The following is a 19,141-nucleotide window of genomic DNA, read 5'->3' as shown; positions in this document are numbered from 1 at the left end:
CCAGGATTACAATCTGCGAGTCATCCTTGACTTATCCCTCTCTCTTACACTTTGTATGCAATCAGTTACCAAGTCTTGTCGATTCTGCCACAAACTCAATTATCCAACCCCTTCTCTCCATCCCTGTGACAACCACCACAAGCCCTCATTACTTCTCATGCAGCTTCTATACTCATCTCCTAATTGGTCTCCCTGCTTTTAGTCTCTCCTATCTCTAATGTATCCTTCCTATAGCTGCCAGATTAGTATTCCTATAGCCCATAACATTTCTCTGCTCAAAAATTTTTGCGGCTCCCTACTGCTTCTAGTAAAATAGAAAGACTCAGCTTGGCATCATTTCAAGTCCTGCACAGTCTGGCCCCAGCCTATGGTACTGGCTGAATTTCACATTGCTATTCGTCATGCTGTCTATATTCTAGCTGGACTGACCTGCCTGCTGTTTGCAAGGTTTGGTATTGTCTTGTCTGCTTTGGTGCCTTTGGCTGTAGCAACCTACATTTAGAACTGGAAGGGACTTCAGAGTCTAACCTAGGCCAAACTCTCATTTTACAAATGAGAAAACTGCTGATGCAGCTCTTTGTCTGTTTTGTCCCATAAGTTCAAGAGGCCTGTCCAGTGTTCTGGGGCCCTTCTTTAAGCAAGGAAGAAGGAAATAACTAAGCATTTATTAGCACTTAATATGTGCCTAACACTGTACTAAGCACTGAAGGGTACAAAATAGAAGTAAAAAACAAATACAGTCCCTTCCCTCAAGGAGCTTACATTCAAACTGGAGAAAACAACACACAAAAGGGGAGCTGAAGAGGAGAGTGGAAGGTCCATGGCATGAATGCATAATTATAAAGTCCAGAGAAAGTCAAGAATAGGGTCAGGAGGGGACTGAAGACAGTCCAGCCTGGGCCCCTTCACAGAGTGGAGGCTCCAGGAGAAACTTATCAGCGGGAGAAGAGAGGATTGCCTTGTGGAATGATACTCCAGAGTGCATACTCTTGGTCTTGTCCTAGATGTTCCAGAGAGTGGAAGCCCTAGGATAAGACTGCAGTAGAGGCATGATTTTAGTCTACAGAAAGTGAGGAACAGGGCCAAGAAAGGAATAAATAGTTGGTAATTGTATTAATTAGGGTCCTATTTCTAATTCTTTTGTCAAGACTGTTCATTTGTTTACCATAAGATAGTCCATCTTAATTAAAACCACTAATACTCAGAAATAAATAATATTTCTCACATATTCAATGTCACAATTGTCTGCCCTGGAAATAATGAAATGGTGTTTCAGTGTTGCAGACCTATGTTCAGGGTTTACTCATAAATGTTTTGACATGCTGGCCAAAGTCAAAGATAACATGTCCAAATTGCTATTTTTTTACTTATGAATTGGAAAAAGGTGGAAAACTCTGGCTTCCTGATGTGAACTTCAATATGTGAAAACATCAGACTTAGTCATGCTAAACCTAAAACTTTACCTTGCGTACGGAGCTAGTATTTGGAAGGTTTGGGGAGTTCTAAGTTCTGGCAACAGCAGATGGGCAAAACACATCATCTAAAATAGTGAAAGTATTGACTGAATCTACACCTATTTTCATGTCACCAATCTTTTCTTTCACTCTGAAATTATTTGTCTTTGTTCAGCTTAGCAGTGTGATCTTTGCCTTATACCTAGTAAAATCTTATTCATTTCAGACCATGTTTATTTTTTAAAAAAATAAAATAAGGGGAAATAGGTCCTTAACAATCAGTGTTCTTCAAAAATTCAGTAAGGAATAACCATTTATATAGTGTTTACTCCATACCAGGAACTATGCTAAGAACTTTTACAAATATCATCTCATTTGATCCCCATAACAACCTAAAGTAGTGTTGTTCTTATGATCCCAATTTATAGCTAAGGAACTTGAGACAGAAAGAGGTTAAATGACTTTCCCAGGGTCACACATGTAATAAATGTGTAACATAAAATTTGAACTCAGGTCTTCCCAACCTCAGGCCCAGTGCTCTGTCCACTGTACCACCCATCTGCCTCTAGTATTAGCAGAGGATCAAAGTAGAGTGGTCCATTTACAATCCTCACAGTCATTTGCTGTTCTATTTCTGAATTCCCAAATTTTCATCATCCTCTATAAGATTATCATGGAAAGGAAAATGAGATTGAAAATATTCTTAAAATCAATCTAAAAGAAAAAGATTAAAATTCAACTTCTGTGAGCCTGACTATAGACTTGCAGGGGAGAAAGGGGAACCAACAGAAAAAAGCAATAAAGTTAGTGAACCTGGAAAAGTTATTAAGACTTTTGGAAACTATTTCTTATAGGCTGCTAAAATGCATATGTTGTGTTTTACTGTTCTGTTCAAATAATCTCACAGCTGTGTAAATGGAAAATACTTTGTTTGTGTGCATGTTTCCTTGCCAATGTTCACAGTGATATCTTTCCCTTACCAGTAGCTCAGAGCTCACTGTAACTTAAATAAATCCTTTGGTATGACTTAAGGGAAATTTTACTATCTATAGTCTGTTCCCTGTAATAATCCATAGTCGTACTCTTCAAAAAAAATCTTTCAATAAAATAGGTGTTTCTAAGTGAACTATTAGGAAAAGAATATTTTTGACAGTATGAAAGAGGTTATAAATATATATTATGCTTTTCTGAAAAGAAGAGGTGGTGAATTCTCTAATGTAGGACTGTCTTTCACTCTTACAGGTCTACAAAAGATAAAACGAAGTAGCAAAGACAGAATACCTGAAGCAGCTAGTTGCATATAAAGCAAGCCTCATATCCAAGGTACTATATGATTTTCTGGTATTGTGACAGATCGTAGCCATCTAGGTAGAGACTCTGATAGCGATTTAAAAAACATAAAAGGATACTTTGGTATTTGCTACAACCATTTGCCTCAGCTGAAAACTAAATCCTGAACTAAACCCTACTTTTTTCCAAATAGATATTCATGTTTCACAGACCTAAGCAGAGTAGAATGAAGAATTTGTCCAAATGAAGAATTATCTGTTTAGGGGTTGTCAGTTCTGTGGGGTTCCCCATAGTCAATTTTTTGTACCAGATAAATCGCTCTCAATTTATGACATACTCCTAGCCTTCTTTTTTCCACGATCTTGTTGGTAAATGTTCAGGATAATAATGAACATTACTAATATAGCAATAACATACAGGTAGCAAATACAGACACAGTCTTGGTGGCTGGAAACTGGGCTTGGAGTGATGGCAATCCAGACACAAGTTCTAGGATGCCACCTCATCTTACTAGTTGTGTAACCCTGAGTAAGTGACTTAACCTCTCTGTGCTTTAGGGTAAGGATATCAAACTCACATAGAAACTTATCAGTGTCAACTGCATGTTGACTTAGAAAACCACAAATTAACATTATCTTTGTTATATTGTATTTTGTTGTTGTTGTTGTTAAACATTTCTGAATTACTTTTTTAAGCTGGTTCCAGTCTTGGAGTTTGCTGGTCCCTGGAGTTTGACACCTCTGCCCTTAGGAAACTCTTTAGAATCAGAGACCCTTCACTGGGAAAGAAGGAAAAAAATCTATATCTATATATAGATATAGCTTAATTTCCAAAGCACAGTAGAATATTTTAAATTGAAGTTCTAGGTCAGCCATTCAATCCATCAGTAAACATTAATTAAGTGCTTACTATGTGCCAGGCACTGTGCTAAATAGTGGGGATACAAAGAGAGGCAAAAGGCAGTCCTCCTCAAGGAGCTTACAGTCTAATGGGGGGAAAAACACATAAATAAGTATATACCGAGCAAGCTATATACGGGATAAACGGAAAGTCATTAATAGGAGGAAGGCACTAGAATTAAGAGGGTTTGGGAAAGGTATCTTGTAAGATAGGATCCAGGAATCATTGAATATAGTGGAATACTAAAAGTGAATGATGGCTTGGTAGTCACATGGCTTGCTCATGAGCTCTGGCTCTGTGACTGACTGACCACCTATATGACTTGGGGCCAACGCAACTTTTGACTCCAAAGCTTCTCTCCCTGCAGTTTATTGTTGTCTCCAATTCTCAAGTGTTGCCTCTGTGGTCTGAAATTATTGCAGAAAAACAGGTCACTTTGGTACAGTACTTTACATTGTACCAGATAACACCTCACAGCATCATTCAAATGTATTCATCTCTGTTTTACTGATAAAAACTATCTTCTCAGGATTGTGACACGGATGTGGCTTGTGTCAGGGCCAAAACTTGAACCTAGATCTTATGACTTCAAGCTGAATGCTCTTCTCAGTATGCCATGTTGCATTACAAAAAGCAGGGACTACACCTTTGTTATGTGTGTTCGTCTTTCATTGCTGAAGAAGACCATGTCATCAGAGAAATGATGACATGACTTGCACTTGACTTTGTTTAGAGTGAGGGAGGGCTGTGCAGGTCACCAGCCTCACTTCTCCTCCAGAGCCATCTGAATCCAGTGACCAGATATTCATCAGGATGACTGGAGATGACCCAGGATGAGTCAATTGGGGTTAAGTAACTTGCCCAAGGTCACACAGCTAGAGAGTGTCAAGTGTCTGAGGTGACATCTCACCTCAGACACCTTTATAGTTCCCTTTGCTGATTCCAGATTCTGAACTCCATGTACTGTGCCACCTAACTTCCTCAAGGGATGAAATACGATTCTTTAAATAGAAATTTAATTTATATTTGCCATTTGGGGGGAACAAAAAATTGTGTGGAATTAAGTGCATCCTCTAAACCAAAAAAAAAAAGAAAAAGAAAAAAAAGATCAGATTCATAAAGTAATGCATTTGGGCTCTCCTCAATTAGTTGTTGCTATTATAAATGTATCATAAGTTGTCCTTTAAGCCACATTTATTTACATAAATCTACTTATGACAACTATGTTGAAGTAATATCCATTAGACACCAAATTCCAATTCCTGGGACAATTACATGAGTACATCTGAATAATAAGGTTTATGTATATGAGATTACACACAGACACATACATATGTGCTGAGTTAAAAATCTGTCTTCAGACACTTCCTAGCTATATGATCCTGGGCAGGTAACTTAATCTCTGCTTGCCTCAGCTTCCTCACTTGCAAAAGTGTGATATTAGTAGCACTTATATTACAGAGTTGTTGTGAGAATCAAATGAGATCATATTTGTAAAGAGCGCTTAGCACAGAGCCTGTCACATAGAAGGCACAATATAAATGCTTATTTCACTTACATAGGTATACATATACATAAGTATTTTATATTTTGTTATTTGGTCAAAGACCCCTCTATAATGAGGTGATTTATGCTGCAGAGAAGTATAATGGAAACATTTTTCATTACATTTACCCCATTTATATTGACCATAGAAAAGGTATAAATGTCCTTTCCTATTCAGAGTAAAAAGCAATTGGAAAGGATTATATAAATTAAATTTTTTAGTAGAAAAATACAATCTGCTTCTAAGTTATCATTAACATAATAATCTTCTCTTCCATACATGAAATAGAGTTCAGTGGTTAGTCAGGAAATATTTATGAGTGGTGCAGTGGATAGCATGCCAGGCCTATAGACAGAAAGACCTGAGTTCAAATTTAGACTCAGACATTTAATAGCCATGTCACCCTGGGCAAGTCACTTAACCTTTGTCTCCTTGGTTTTCTTATTTATAAAACAGGAATGATAATAATAGCACTTATTTTCCATGGTTCTTATAAGAATAAAATAATATTTATTAAGCATTTTGTAAACCTTAAAGCATATATACACACACACAGACACATGCATGTTAGTGGTAAATTTTATTCATTATTATTACTATATAAATCCTAGTTAATATTAGAAATAACTACAGGGAGGTGTAGCCTGAGTACTCCCCAAAACCTCTCTGAAAACCTTTAAATAATACTGTAAAGCAAATTCTGGAGCAGCAGAACCCACAAAAGAATGTGGTGAAATAATTTTCCAGCCAAATGCAATTTAGAAGATCAGCAAGAAAGGTCTGTTGCAATGGGGTGGGAGTAGAGCCCAGAACAGTGTAGGCTATGCCAGTGCAGACCAGGGCCCAGCAAACCAGGAACAGACAACAGCAGGTGCTTCTGGAGTTCTCAGCCCACAGATGGTAAAGGATTGAACGAATGGTCACAAAGAGATTATAAGGGTCTCTTTGCTGGAACTGGGGGCAGGCTTCTGTTGTTTTGCCCATACTCAGATCTGGGTCACAGTCCTAGGTGGCAATCCCACGATAAAGAGGAGCACTAGCACACCGGAGCTTGTGGCCACAGTAGAGCAAGCAGAAACTTGTCACAGTTTCATGGCAGAAGAGAATGCCTTGTGGTTGCTCACAGACCAGATCACAGGACAGGAGAGTAGTAAACACACCTCTCCTTACTACTACCTTGGAAGAACTGAAAATTTACAGGTCCCTAGAACTATCTCTAAAAACAATTGTACAAGACTCCTGAAGGTTGGGACACGGTACCCTCAACCCTGGAAGCAGATCTCTGCTTTAGCAAAGAGTTAAATGTCAAGCAATAGGCTGGAAAAATGAGCAAACAGAAAAAAATTCTGACCATAGAAAGTTACTACGATGACATGAAAGATAAAATCGCGCACTCAGATGAAGACAACAAAGTCAAAACTCCTCCATCCAAAGCCTCTGAGAAAAATATGAATGGGTCTCAGACCATGGAAGAGCTCAAAAAGAATTTTGAAACCCAAGTCACAGAGGTAGAGGAAGAATTGAGAAGAGAAATGAGAGCTATGCAAAAAAAAAAAATCATGAAAAAAGAGTCAACAGCTTGGTAAAGAAGTCAACAAAAATACTGAAGAAAATATCTTTTAAAAACCCAGAATAGGCCAAATGGTAAAAGAGGTACAAAAATCTAATAATAAGAAGAAAATCAGAATTTGCCAGATGGAAAAAGATATACAGAAGTTTGCTGAAGAGAACTCCTTAAAAAAGCAGAATTGAACAAATGGAAAAAAGAGATGCAAAAATTCACTAAAGGAAAAAACTCCTTAAAAAAGTAGAATTAGCCAAATGCAAAAGGAGGTACAAAATTTAATGAAGAAAATAATTCCTTAAAATTAGAAATAAGCAAGTAGAAGCTGATGACTTCTTGAGAAATTAAGAAACAATAAAATAAAACCAAAAGAATGGGAAAAAATAGAATAAAATGTATACTATCATTGGAAAAATAACTGACCTGGAAAATAGACTCAGGAGAGCTAATTTAAAAATTATTGGAGTACCTATAAACCATGATAAAAAATAAAAAGGAGTCTTGACATTATCTTTCAAGAAATTATCAAGAAAAAATACCCTGATATTCTGGAACCAGAGGGTAAAATAGAAATCAAGAGATTCCACTAATCATCTTCTCAAAAAGAACTCAAAAGAAAAACTCCCAGGAATATTATACACAAATTCGAGAGTTTCCAGGTCAAGGAGAAAATATTGCATGCAGCCAAAAAAACCAATTCAAATATCATGGAGCCACAGTCAGGATAACACAAGATTTAGGAGCTTCTACATTAAAGGATTAGAGGACTTGGAATATTATTTTCTGAAGGGCAAAAAGCTAGGATTACAACCAAGAATCACTCCCAGCAAAACTGAGGATAATCCTTCAGGGGGAAAAATGGATAGTAATCAAATAGAGGACTTTCAAGTATTCTTGATGAAAAAAACCAGAGCTGAATAGAAAATTTGACTTTCAAATACAGGACTCGGGAAGCATAAAAAAGTAAACAGGAAAAGGAAATCACAAGGGGCTTAATAGAGTTAAAGTGTTTACAGCATTCCTACATGAAAAGATTATAATCGTAATTCATAAGATCTTTCTCCTTATCAGGGCTGTTGGTAGAAGTATACATAGAAGGCACAGGTATGAGTTAAATATGAAGGGATGATATCTAAAATAATAAAATTAAGGGGTGAGAAAGAGGAATGAACTAGGAGAAAGGAAAAGGGAGAAGTAGAATGGGGTATATTCTCTTACATAAAAAAGGCAAGAAAAAGTTTTTATGGTAAAGGAGAAGATGAGGAGATGACAAAAATGCTTGAACCTTATGCTCATAGGAAATAGCTCAAAGAGGGAATAACAGAAACATACAATTGCACATAGAAATCAGTTTTACCCTCCTGGAAAGTAGGGGGGAAGGGAACAAAGAAGGGGGGTGGTGATGACAGAAGAGAGGACAGTTTGGGGGAAGTGGTAGAAGCAAAACACAGGGTGAAAGGAGATAGAGCATACATAGAATAAACTGGGAGGGGTGGGGGATAGAATGGAGGAAAATACAGTTAGCAGACATGACTGTGAAAATATTTTTGAAGCAAATTTCTCTGATAAAGTCATTTCTCAAATATATAGAGAACTAAGCCAAATTTACAAAAGTAAGAGCCATTCTCCAACTGATAAATGATCAAAAAATACGAATAGTTTTCAAATGAAGTAATCAAAACTATCTATAGCCACGTGAAAAAATGTTTAAATCACTATTGACTGGAGAAATGCAAGTTAAGCAATTCTGAGGTACTACCTCACAGTCATTAGAATGACCAATAGGACAGAAAAGGAAAATGACAAATGTTGGAGGAGATGTTGGAAAATTGAGACATCAATGCACTGTTGATGGTGCATTCTGTGTGCTGTCTTCTATAGAACAATTTGAAACTATGCCCAAAGGGCTATAAAACCATGCATACTCTTTGACCTAGTAATACCACTACTAGGTCTATATCCCAAGAGATTAAAAAAAACAAAAAGGAAAGGTGCCTATGTATACAAAAATATGTATAACAGCTCTTTTCTGGTGACAGAGAATTGGAAATTGAGTGGATACCCATCAATTGGGGAATGACTGAACAAGTCATAGTAAATGATCATGATGGAATACAATTGTATTATAAGAATAATGAACAGGATGCTCTCAGAAAAACTTTGAAGCCATTATGTGAACTGATGCAAAATGAAATGAGAAAAACCAGGAGAACGTTGTTCACAGTAAAAGCAATATTATAAGGCCATCATCTGAGAATGACTTAGCTATTCTCAGCAATAGAGTGATCTAAGACAACACTGAAGGACTTAAAGAGCTGATGGTGTCTGAATACATCTTTTTCTTGAGTCTTTTTGTCTATGTTTTCTTTTATAATATGACTAATATGGAAAAATGTTTTGTATGACTACACATGTATAACCTATATGAAGTTGCATACATTCTCAACAAAGGGGGTAGGGAGGAAGGAAGGGAGAGAATTTGAAACTTAAAATTTTTTAAATGAATGTAAAAATTATTTTTACATGTAAGTGGGGGAAAATAAAATTTAACTTTTTTAAAGAGTACAAACTTAAGTAGAAATTTGTGAGGCACATAACGTAAAAATAAAAATGACTAATACCCATGAAGTAGATGTAGTTTTAACTTTTCTACTAATAATAAAAATAGGTAGGAAAAAAATTTAAAGCATTTAGAAAAAGACCTTATTAAAATTATATTTCATAAAATGACTGATCTCAAGGTCTTTGTGTGATTAAAAAAATAAACAAATATAGCTTTCATTTTGATAATTCAGCTGGTTTTTAAAAATTATTTGTCCTCATTTAGAGAGGCTGTTTTAGCATTGATAAGACACATAGAAACATGTCACAGTTAGAATATTCATCCAAGACATGAAATTTTGTGGTATAACTTAGCAAAAAATATGTCTAATTTTTTTAAACGGTTCTCAGATATAGTCTTTCATATCTCAAGTTGAAAGGAAGGGAATAAGCATTTATGGAGAACCTTCCATGTGCTTGGCACTGTGCTAACTAAGTATTTTACAAATGTTATGTCTTTTGATCCTCACAACAACTCTGAATGGTAGGTCCTATTATTGTCTCCATTTTCTCTAGTTTTGGAAACTGAGGCCAGCAAAGGTTAATGGTTTGTCTAGGGTCACATAGCTGGTAAGTGTTCATGATCGAATTTGAACTCAGATCTTCCTGATTCCAGGCTCAGCACTCTTCTATTCCACCAGCTGCCAATGCTTTAGCATATAATTTGCAGTTTTCTCCAAGAATTAGCATTTCTATGCAGCTTCATTCTCAGTATAATTTTCATTTAATTTTCTCACTTTATTGGCCTAAACAGGTATTTTAAAAATTGCTACTAGGGTTGCAGCTTGACTTATGAAAATGAAGTTATCATTTTTTTTGTAGTGCTATATCATCTTGCATAATAAAGTAATTTTTGTAATGTGAGTATAGTTTGGTTTTTGGTAACAGTGCACAGATCAGGAAGAATGCAAACCTGACCCTTCCAGACTCAGCTCATCTTGCACTGCTGAAAGTAACAAGAAACTTATTTTGAGTTGTAAACTGAATAAATGAGACTTGGAGGTCACAACATGAGAGCACATTTGCATCTTCAAGGCCTCATTTTGACAAAGTGACTTATTTCTGTAGGGGGCCATTTTGGCATTTTTCTTCAGCTGGTTTCACCATTCACCAGTTATTTTGTTAATTTCTCCTCACCTTACATAATTAGTAGATAGGGTCATGATTGTGGGAATTCTTGTTTGTTTTTCTTCCCTAATTATGAGATACAAACTCCACCCACACACACTTTTGTCCACAATTCAAATGAGGAACACATCCATAATTTATTATATTACAGAGTTATTTGGGGCATTTTGAGGTTAAATGACTTGCCTATAACCATATAGCTACGTGGAAGATTTGAACCCAGGTCTTCCTGATTTCAGGGCCTGACTTTCATCCACTGTACTAAAGATAAACACCTATGAATGTAATGGCCAGTAAAATAGAATCTTTTGTTTTTGTTTTAGTATAATCAAGAAGTATAATGACTCTATTTGAATGTGATTAAGGACAGTCTTTCCCACCCATTGTCAGCCTGGGATGATTTGTAGGAAGGTCCATGCCTTTTGTTAATGAAGCACTGGTTCTCAAGAGATGTGATGCCCTCTGGCTCTAAAAAAGTGTAGAAAGATTCTGAGGTTTGGGTTTTATCTGGGGGCTTGCTGACTGGAAGTCTTTTGTTTGGCCAGAGGAGGACTCTGGGAAGCTGCTAAGGAACCTCCCCACCCAGGCTTAGAGAACCCAGATGTCCTACTTGCTTCTCTGGTAACCATGGTCAGACCGTTGGATTATGTCTGTTGAATTCTGGTCAGGCAGAGGAAGCATATCTGTTGACTTTTTTATTTCTCTGTATTTTCTTTGAAGTTCAGGGTGCTGACTCCCCTGAACTAGGTGAATGATATATGTGCTTGATTGAAGTGATTGTTAAACCCTCAAAAGCTATCTTTCATATGAATGCAGATCTAAGAACCTATGGTAGCAGGCCCCCCTGTGTATTTTGGAGAGCTTATTGTTACAATGAGTCAATTCCAAACAGTTTTCCGATTTTCAGTAGAATGTATTTAGTTTGTAAGTCAGTTAAAAGATCATTAGGAAATTAGTATATGAGTGTGGAAAATTTTTAAGGCAAAATTACAGTAATTTATGATGGAGTCTCAAAATTAGGAAAGAGGTTATTTTTATCCAAATCATTATGGAGAACAATTCATCACTATCTACTTAAAGAAGTCAAAGTGAGCTCTGCATTGAGTTACTTTAAAGATATATTAATATGGTTCTCTGTAATTTAAATAATTTATTTCAACAGTCTATTCCTCAGAACACATTTCCAGCAGTTCCTATTCTCTCATTACAGATGTTGTGGTCAATTTCTTTATCCCATTGGGAAGAAAAATATATTCCAAAAACATCCTTAAGAAAAGCCCAAATATGAACCTTCTTAAAGTACACTGCAGCTCTGATTCAGAGTGGAACAATAGTGGTACTCTCTTATTTTCAAATAATCTGAAAAGTCAAATAATCTGAAAACTTTTATATTAGAATTTAGAGACAAAAAAATCTAGACTGGATTATTTTAGAGGTAATATGACAGCTGGAATAAGAAAGTCAAACTGGAAAAATGACAGAAGGATGGGCCTGTGTAAGCAGACATGAGTTTAAGAGATAGCTCTGATTGGTCTGGCCACATAACCTCAGACAAATTCCCTCACCTTTCTCAGTTTCTTCATCTGGAAGATGTTTGTGCTACCTAACTCACAGTGTTAACACAAGATTGTAAAGTACTGTATAAAATAAAACAAGATCAAGTATACAGAGAGTGTTATTTGAGTAATGACTTGTTGGTAAGGTGACATAAAGTAATTCTCTTATTTAGGTCAGGGAGCCAAAAATGTAGTTCAATCCAATAAGTGTAATTAAGGGTCTACAGTGTACAAGGATGCTAAATAGTGTGGATGTTCTGAATATAAGAACAGGTGCTCTTGAATATAGAAATTAGCCTGTGTGCTTGTTGATCTTAAATACCATTTTTGTCTGTTTTCTCCACAGAGTTACAGTGAACCTGTTGATGTTAAAACATCCCATCCTCCTCAGCAGATTAAATGTAAAAGCTCATTCAGCCCTCTTCCCAAGTTCCCACTCTCACCAACAGCCAAGAATGAAGCCTCAAGTAACTGTTGTATACCCTATTCTTCCCAGGAACATAGCACCAAAACCTGTTAACCAAATGCCAGTAACTGTCTCTATAGCCAACGTGGCACTATCTCCTCCTCAGATTGTGGAAATGAAAATTGATATCCCACTTTATACTGTTAATTTATTATGTATTAATAATTAGTCCACTTTGTATTTGGCCCCCTCATTATATGAGTTTGAGCTCCCATAAGCCTGTAACTTCAGTTCCCTTCTCTACATTTGTAGCTTGCCACTCACATCCTGCAAGCTCCCTGGCAACTGAAACAATAACTTCAGATGCCTCTTTTACAATCATCTTTTTATAGGGCTTATTAGGAACCAAAAGATTCATAATCTATTGAAATCAGTAGCATATAAACCACAAGCCTCCTATCCCCCTTAGAAATTGGCCTACTATACTGGAGAGCATAGGAATAAATGGAACTTTCCATAAATTAATAAGCAGCATCTACCTAAAACCTTCAGCAAGCATTACATGCAATGGAGAGAAGCTAGATGCATTTCCAATAAGATCAGAGATGAAACAAGGATGTCCATTATCCCCACTATTATTCAGTTTGGTACTAGAAATGTTAGTTGTAGCAATAAGAGAAGAAAAAGAAATTGAAGGAATTAGAATAGGCAAAGAAGAAACTAAGTTATCACTCTTTGCAGATGACATGATGATATACTTAAGAGAATACCAGAGATTCAAGTAAAATATTATTTGAAATAATAAACAACTTTGGCAAAGTTGCGGGTTACAAAATAAACCCACACAAATCCTGCATTTCTATATATTAGTAACAAAGCCCAACAGCAAGAGATAGAAAGAGAAATCCCTTTAAAACTAGGGTAGACGCTAGAAAATATTTGGGACTCTACCTGCCAAAAGAAATCCAGGTACTATATGAACACAATTACAAGATATTTTTCGCACAAATAAAGTTAGATCTAAGTAAGTGGAAAAACATCAGTTCCTCTTGGGTATGCTAAGTCAATATAATAAAAATGACAAGTCTACCTAAATTAATTTACTTATTTAGTGCTATCCCAATCAAACTATCTGATAATTATTTTCTAGAGCTGGAAAAAACAATATCAAAATTCATCAGGAAGAACAAAAGGTCCAGAATAGCAAGGGAACTAATGAAAAGAAATGCAAGGGAAAGTGGCCTAACTCTACCAGATCTCAAATTGTATTATAAAGCAGCAATTAGCAAAACCATTTGGTAGTGGCTAAGAAATAGAAGGGTAGACCACTGGAATATGCTAAGTACTCAAGACACTGTAGTCAATGAATTTAGCAATCTACTGTTTGATAAACCCAAGGCCTCCAGCTTTTGGGATAAGAACTCACTGTTAACAAAAGTTGTTGGAAAAACTGGATAACAGTATGGTGGAAACTAGGCATAGACCAATGGCTGACACCATACACAAGAATAAAGTCCATATGAGTAAATGATCTAGGTATAAAGATTGATATTATAAACAAATTAGTGGATCAAAGAATAGTACATTTATCAGATTTATGGAGAAGAATTTTTGACTAATGAAGAGATAGAAAGCATTATGAAGTGCAAGATGGATAATTTTGATTGCTTTAAACTGAAAAGTTTTTGCACAATCAAACCCAATGCAACCAAGATTAGGAGGGATGTAGAAAACTGGGAAAGAATTTTTGCAACTAGTGTCTGTGATAAAGGCCTCATTTCTGAAATATATATAGAACTGAGTCAAATGTACAAGAATACAAGTCATTCCCCAATTGATAAATGGTCAAAAGTTATGAACAGGCATTTTTCTGAAGAAGAAATTAAAGATATTTATGGTCATATAAAAAAATGCTCTACATCATTATTGATTAGAGAGATGTAAATCAAAACAACTCTGAGATACCACATCACACTTATCAGATTGGTTAACATGACAAACAGGAAGATGATAAATGTTGGAGAAGATGTGAGAGAGTTGGAACACTAATTCATTGTTGGTGGAGCTGTGAGCTGATCCAACCATTCTGGGGAACAATTTGGAACTTTGCACAAAGGGTTACAAAAATGTGCATATCCTTTGACCCAGCAATATTGCTTCTAGGACTCTATCCCCAAGAGATCATAAAAAGCACTCTTTGTGTTGGCCAAAAACTGGAAATTAAGGGGATGCCCATCAATTGGGGAATGGCTAAATAAATTGTGGTATATGAATGTAATGGAATACTATTATGCTGTAAGAAATGATGAACAGGAAGACTTCAGAGAGTCCTGGAAAGACTTACATGATCTGATGCTTAGTGAAAGGAGCAGTGCCAGGCCTAGAGGCCTGAGGGCTACCCAAGTCTTACCTTACCTGTCCCAGGTCTTCGGTTGGCCAAATCGGATAAACGTATGAGAGAAGAGACTTTCCGGAGTCGAACAAGGGTTAGGCTTTATTCAGGGTCCTGGTTACATGTGCAGGGGGAGCTCTTCCTTAGGAGGGAGAGAGAAATCTCCCAAGGAGGCAAAGATCTTACGGTAAGAGATTGGAAGTAGAAGTGTAAGTGGGGAGAGAGGGGGAGGGGAGAGCGCTCCGCGCTAAGAGCGCCTTCAGGCTTTCCTGACCCTAATTAAGGTCTCCGGCTGTGTAGTTTGCACCTGAATACCGTGCCTGTTAGATAACAATGGTGTGCCCAGATCCGGGACAGTCTCGAGGGCGGGGATGCTCCTCCCATCACGTTTCTCACGGGAAGAGGCGGAAATACACGAGATAGCTCGGTCTCACTCCTTGATTCCCTGGTGTTTCATGGGGGGCCTCATGAGAACTCTAAGATTTAGAAGTTCCCACCTTTACCCGCCCAAGACAGTCCACATGGAATTGAGCTTCCATCCCCAACAGAGCAGAACCAGAACTTTGTACACAGCAACAACCGCAGTGTGTGAAGATTTTTTCTGGTATACTTAGAACTCTATTGCAATGCAAAGACCTAAAAAATTCCCAGTGGTCTTTTAAGTCAAAATGTCTTCCAGATTCAGAGAAAGAATTATGGAATTCAATCACAGAATGTAGCAGACCATCTTTTGTATTATGTTTTGGTTTGTTTTATGATTTCTCCCATTCACTTTAATTCTTCTATGCAACATGACTATGGTGAAAATGTGTATTTAATAGGAATGTATGTGTAGAACCTATATAAAATTGTATGCTGTCTTGGGAAGGGAGCAGGGAGGGAGGAAGAAGGGAGGGGGGAGGAAGGAGAAAAAAATCTAAGTTATGTGGTAGTGATTGTAGAACACTGAAAATAAAAATATATATATAATAAAAAAAATAAAATAAAATAAAAAATAGAAATTGGCAAACTACTGGACTCTCCAGGGGATGTATCAATCTGGTGATAGGATGCTTGCCCACTGCAAGATTTTCCAGAGGGTGTGAGTCATAAGATATTGGTCTAGCTGGTAAGGAAACTGACTTAAGAATAACCAGGTAATCATAGCACAATGCTTGACTCTTGACCCTAGCCAGTCAAAACTCATTCTCCGTCTCTGAAGTCCCATGTTATTTGTCCACTATTTATTTTGTTTGGATTTTTATATACTCCCCCTAATTATAAAAAGAATTGCTCTGTCAGTTAGTTCCTTTGTTACTGAGGAACTTTGGATCCTGTTTATTGGCAATAGCTAGCTTTGCTAATAAATTGATTATGCTTGGATCTCTGTGCCTCAGTTTGTCTTTATTGCAGATTTTTGTCTTGACAAAAGCCCACCTCTTCACCTGCATCTCAAAGTACAGCAATAGCAGCCAGTCACAATATAGCAATCAAGTGGAAATCAACTACCAATGTAGGTCCAGCATGCCTTACATTCACCCACAATGCAAACAAGTAGGTATTTGCTAACTCTTGACTCTAAGTCATAAGCACAGAGCAAGATTGTTTATTATAATAAATGGGAAAGCAACTTTTATATTTTTTTCTGTTCTGCAGAATAGAATTATTGTACTTTTGCAGCATTTCAGTGTAACAGATGAGTTGTGAAAGGTGAGATCTCAAACAATCGAGGAAGCAAAGGTTTGAGCTTCTGAGCATATCAGTTTATTAAGCCATACATGGCAACTGGATAACAAATTGGGAATAGGTCTCTTCAACTTGGTATTGGACCTTGAATACAGGAAGACACAAATTTTTATGCATTAAAAACAAACAATTAACAGGCTATAAACCACAGTACAACATTAGGTAATTTGATTTCTAACTGGAGGAAAGATTAGGGACTTTCCAAGGTACAAGACAGAAATGAATGAGTTTCAAGAGCTGGGGGTGTGGGAGGGTACAGGTGGGAAGGGAGTGGGGAGAGTGAACAAGTGAACTTTTCTGGATGTGAAACAAAATGTCACTCAATTCCCAAGATTAAGAAACAGGTAGAGTTTACAGGAAAATGAAATTTAGGCCTTAAAATGGAGTCAGTTTTTTCATAGAAATCCCACAATTCTTTGTGCTTTAAAAAGTAGGAAAGAAGTAAAAGGAAGGCTGAACAGTCTAAATGCTGAACAGTCTAAATGCAGATGCTGAATGCAGAATGTTTACATTCAATAAATGTAGTTCTGCTTTTTGGAAATGTATAATTTAGAATGATGAATGTATGGTGCATCATGAAGTCACAAGAATTCCTGATGTCATTTATTTTCATCAACATGAATTCCTTCCTACAGAATCTATTTTGTTGGCCCATGTCCTTTCCAGCTCCATGTCACATGATTGCTTTGTGTTTCCAAGATTAGCAACGTTTTTTAAAACATGCTAAAGATCCTCAAGCTTCCATCTAAGTCAGGAATTCTTAAGCTTTTTGGTGTCCTGGACCCCCTTTTTAATCTGATGAAGCCAATATAATATGGTGAACCCTCTCTGAGGATAATATTTTTAAATGCATAAAATAAAATACGTAGGATTAATGAAGGAAACCAATTATACCTAAGTAGTAATCAAAAAAAAGAAAAAAGAAAGACATGTTCACACACTATCTCTGATTTAGGTAGAAAAGACTATTATCATTTAATAATACAGAGTGAGTGAGCTCAAAGCCTGGGAAGTTTTTGTGAGTCATATATACATAATAAAAGTAAGGCCCTGTTTGGCAGAGGAAGATCCCATCTTTGTCCTCTGGACTTAGTTCCATTTCATTTCTTTCCTTCCCCCTGCCTGATTCATTTGGGAAATGGCAACATGGTGGACTTCAGAGGACTGGGTAGTCTACTGGAAGAGTGGCTTTTATGTGAATAATGACTAAGTATAGTTTAGCTACTGGAAATTAGATTGGTAGTCACATAGACTTTCTGGCCATAAGCTAATGAGAGAGATTTGATGTGGTTGAAAGCCACACTGAACAGGAAATACAGTTTAATATGCAGAATTAAGGCTGAGGACACTAATTAACTGGTAATCTGCTGTCTTGAAAAGAGCTTGATGCCTGAGGCAAAGAATCTCCTATTGAGTAAAGCCTATAAAGGCCTGGGTCCTGAAAGAAATAGACAGATAGAGTTGGACTATGATTCAGGAGTATGTTAGAGTTTCTGCCCTTTATTCTAAAGCAAAAATTCTTAACCTTTTTTGTGTGAGTCATGGACTCCTTTTCAGAATGCTCTTTAAATACATGAAATAAATTACATAAAATTACAAAGAAAACTAATTTCATTGAAATAAATATTCAATTTTATCCCCATCTAAGTTTAAGGACCTCATGACTTCCTGAAAGTCATCCATAGACCCCTTGGTGGTCTGTGGACTATAGTTTAATTACTCCTCCTACGCTAAAAAGACCCGTACCAAGGAAGGCTTTACAGCTTTAATTCAAAATAGTCAGGAGAAATCCCACTCATCCCATTGTGAGGAAGTAAGAGCACCTCATCTGATGATTTCAAATGAAGCCAGGATCTAGAAGAAAAGTGTCACAACCACATGCCCCAGTATTGTTGCCCCTGGCAGTGTCTAGAATGAACCAGTGGAACCCCGGGAAGCCAACATGCCAGACTAACTATCTACTGCTCTCTGGTTTTGGGGAAGATGTCTTTAATTGATATACTTGTTGAACCCATTTAATGTTGAATGATATACTTCTCCTTTGGTGGAGGCATTACTGGGGCAACCCTGGAAACATCAGTTATCTCACATTTGATAGTCTGTGGGAATCTGACTTTGGTAGAGACCAGAAAACTCAGGAGGTGCTAGGCATCAACCTCATATCTGGGTTTTACTGAAGCTACTTGTGTGTGTCATCTCAATTTAGATTTCTATTAAGAAAATTTTGACTTCATAAGAAATTTTTTCCTCTTTAAAAAAACTTTGGTATTTAAAGGATATAAGATAAAAATGATATTTTGCTAAGCAAGAGTTTCAAAATATTGAAAGATTGTAAAAACCATTGTCCAAACAAATTAAGCATGCACAGTCATTAAATTCAGCCTTATTTTTCAACCTAAATCATATATTGGTCATTGGAACCACAACTAAAATATTCAAATTTTAGATCCGGCAGTGCTAGAAATCTAAACCCCATGTAATTTATATTGTAGTGGTTAAGAAAAGCAATCATATTCAGTCAACGATTTGATTTTAAGACTATTTTTGTAGATGACTGCCCTACATATTGTCAATTAGAC

The 19,141-nt window shown here is 36.6% G+C and overlaps 1 pseudogene; it reads left to right on the top strand.

Annotated features, from left to right (window-relative positions):
* Positions 1-16,477, top strand: part of LOC140502502 (thymocyte selection-associated high mobility group box protein TOX-like) — a 53,821-nt pseudogene extending 37,344 nt beyond the window's left edge.
* Positions 16,478-19,141: the final 2,664 nt, after the last annotated feature.

Source organism: Notamacropus eugenii, chromosome 4, assembly GCF_028372415.1.
Source record: "Notamacropus eugenii isolate mMacEug1 chromosome 4, mMacEug1.pri_v2, whole genome shotgun sequence".
NCBI classification, from domain to species: Eukaryota; Metazoa; Chordata; class Mammalia; order Diprotodontia; family Macropodidae; genus Notamacropus; species Notamacropus eugenii.
This window is presented reverse-complemented; position numbering and strand designations above follow the sequence as displayed.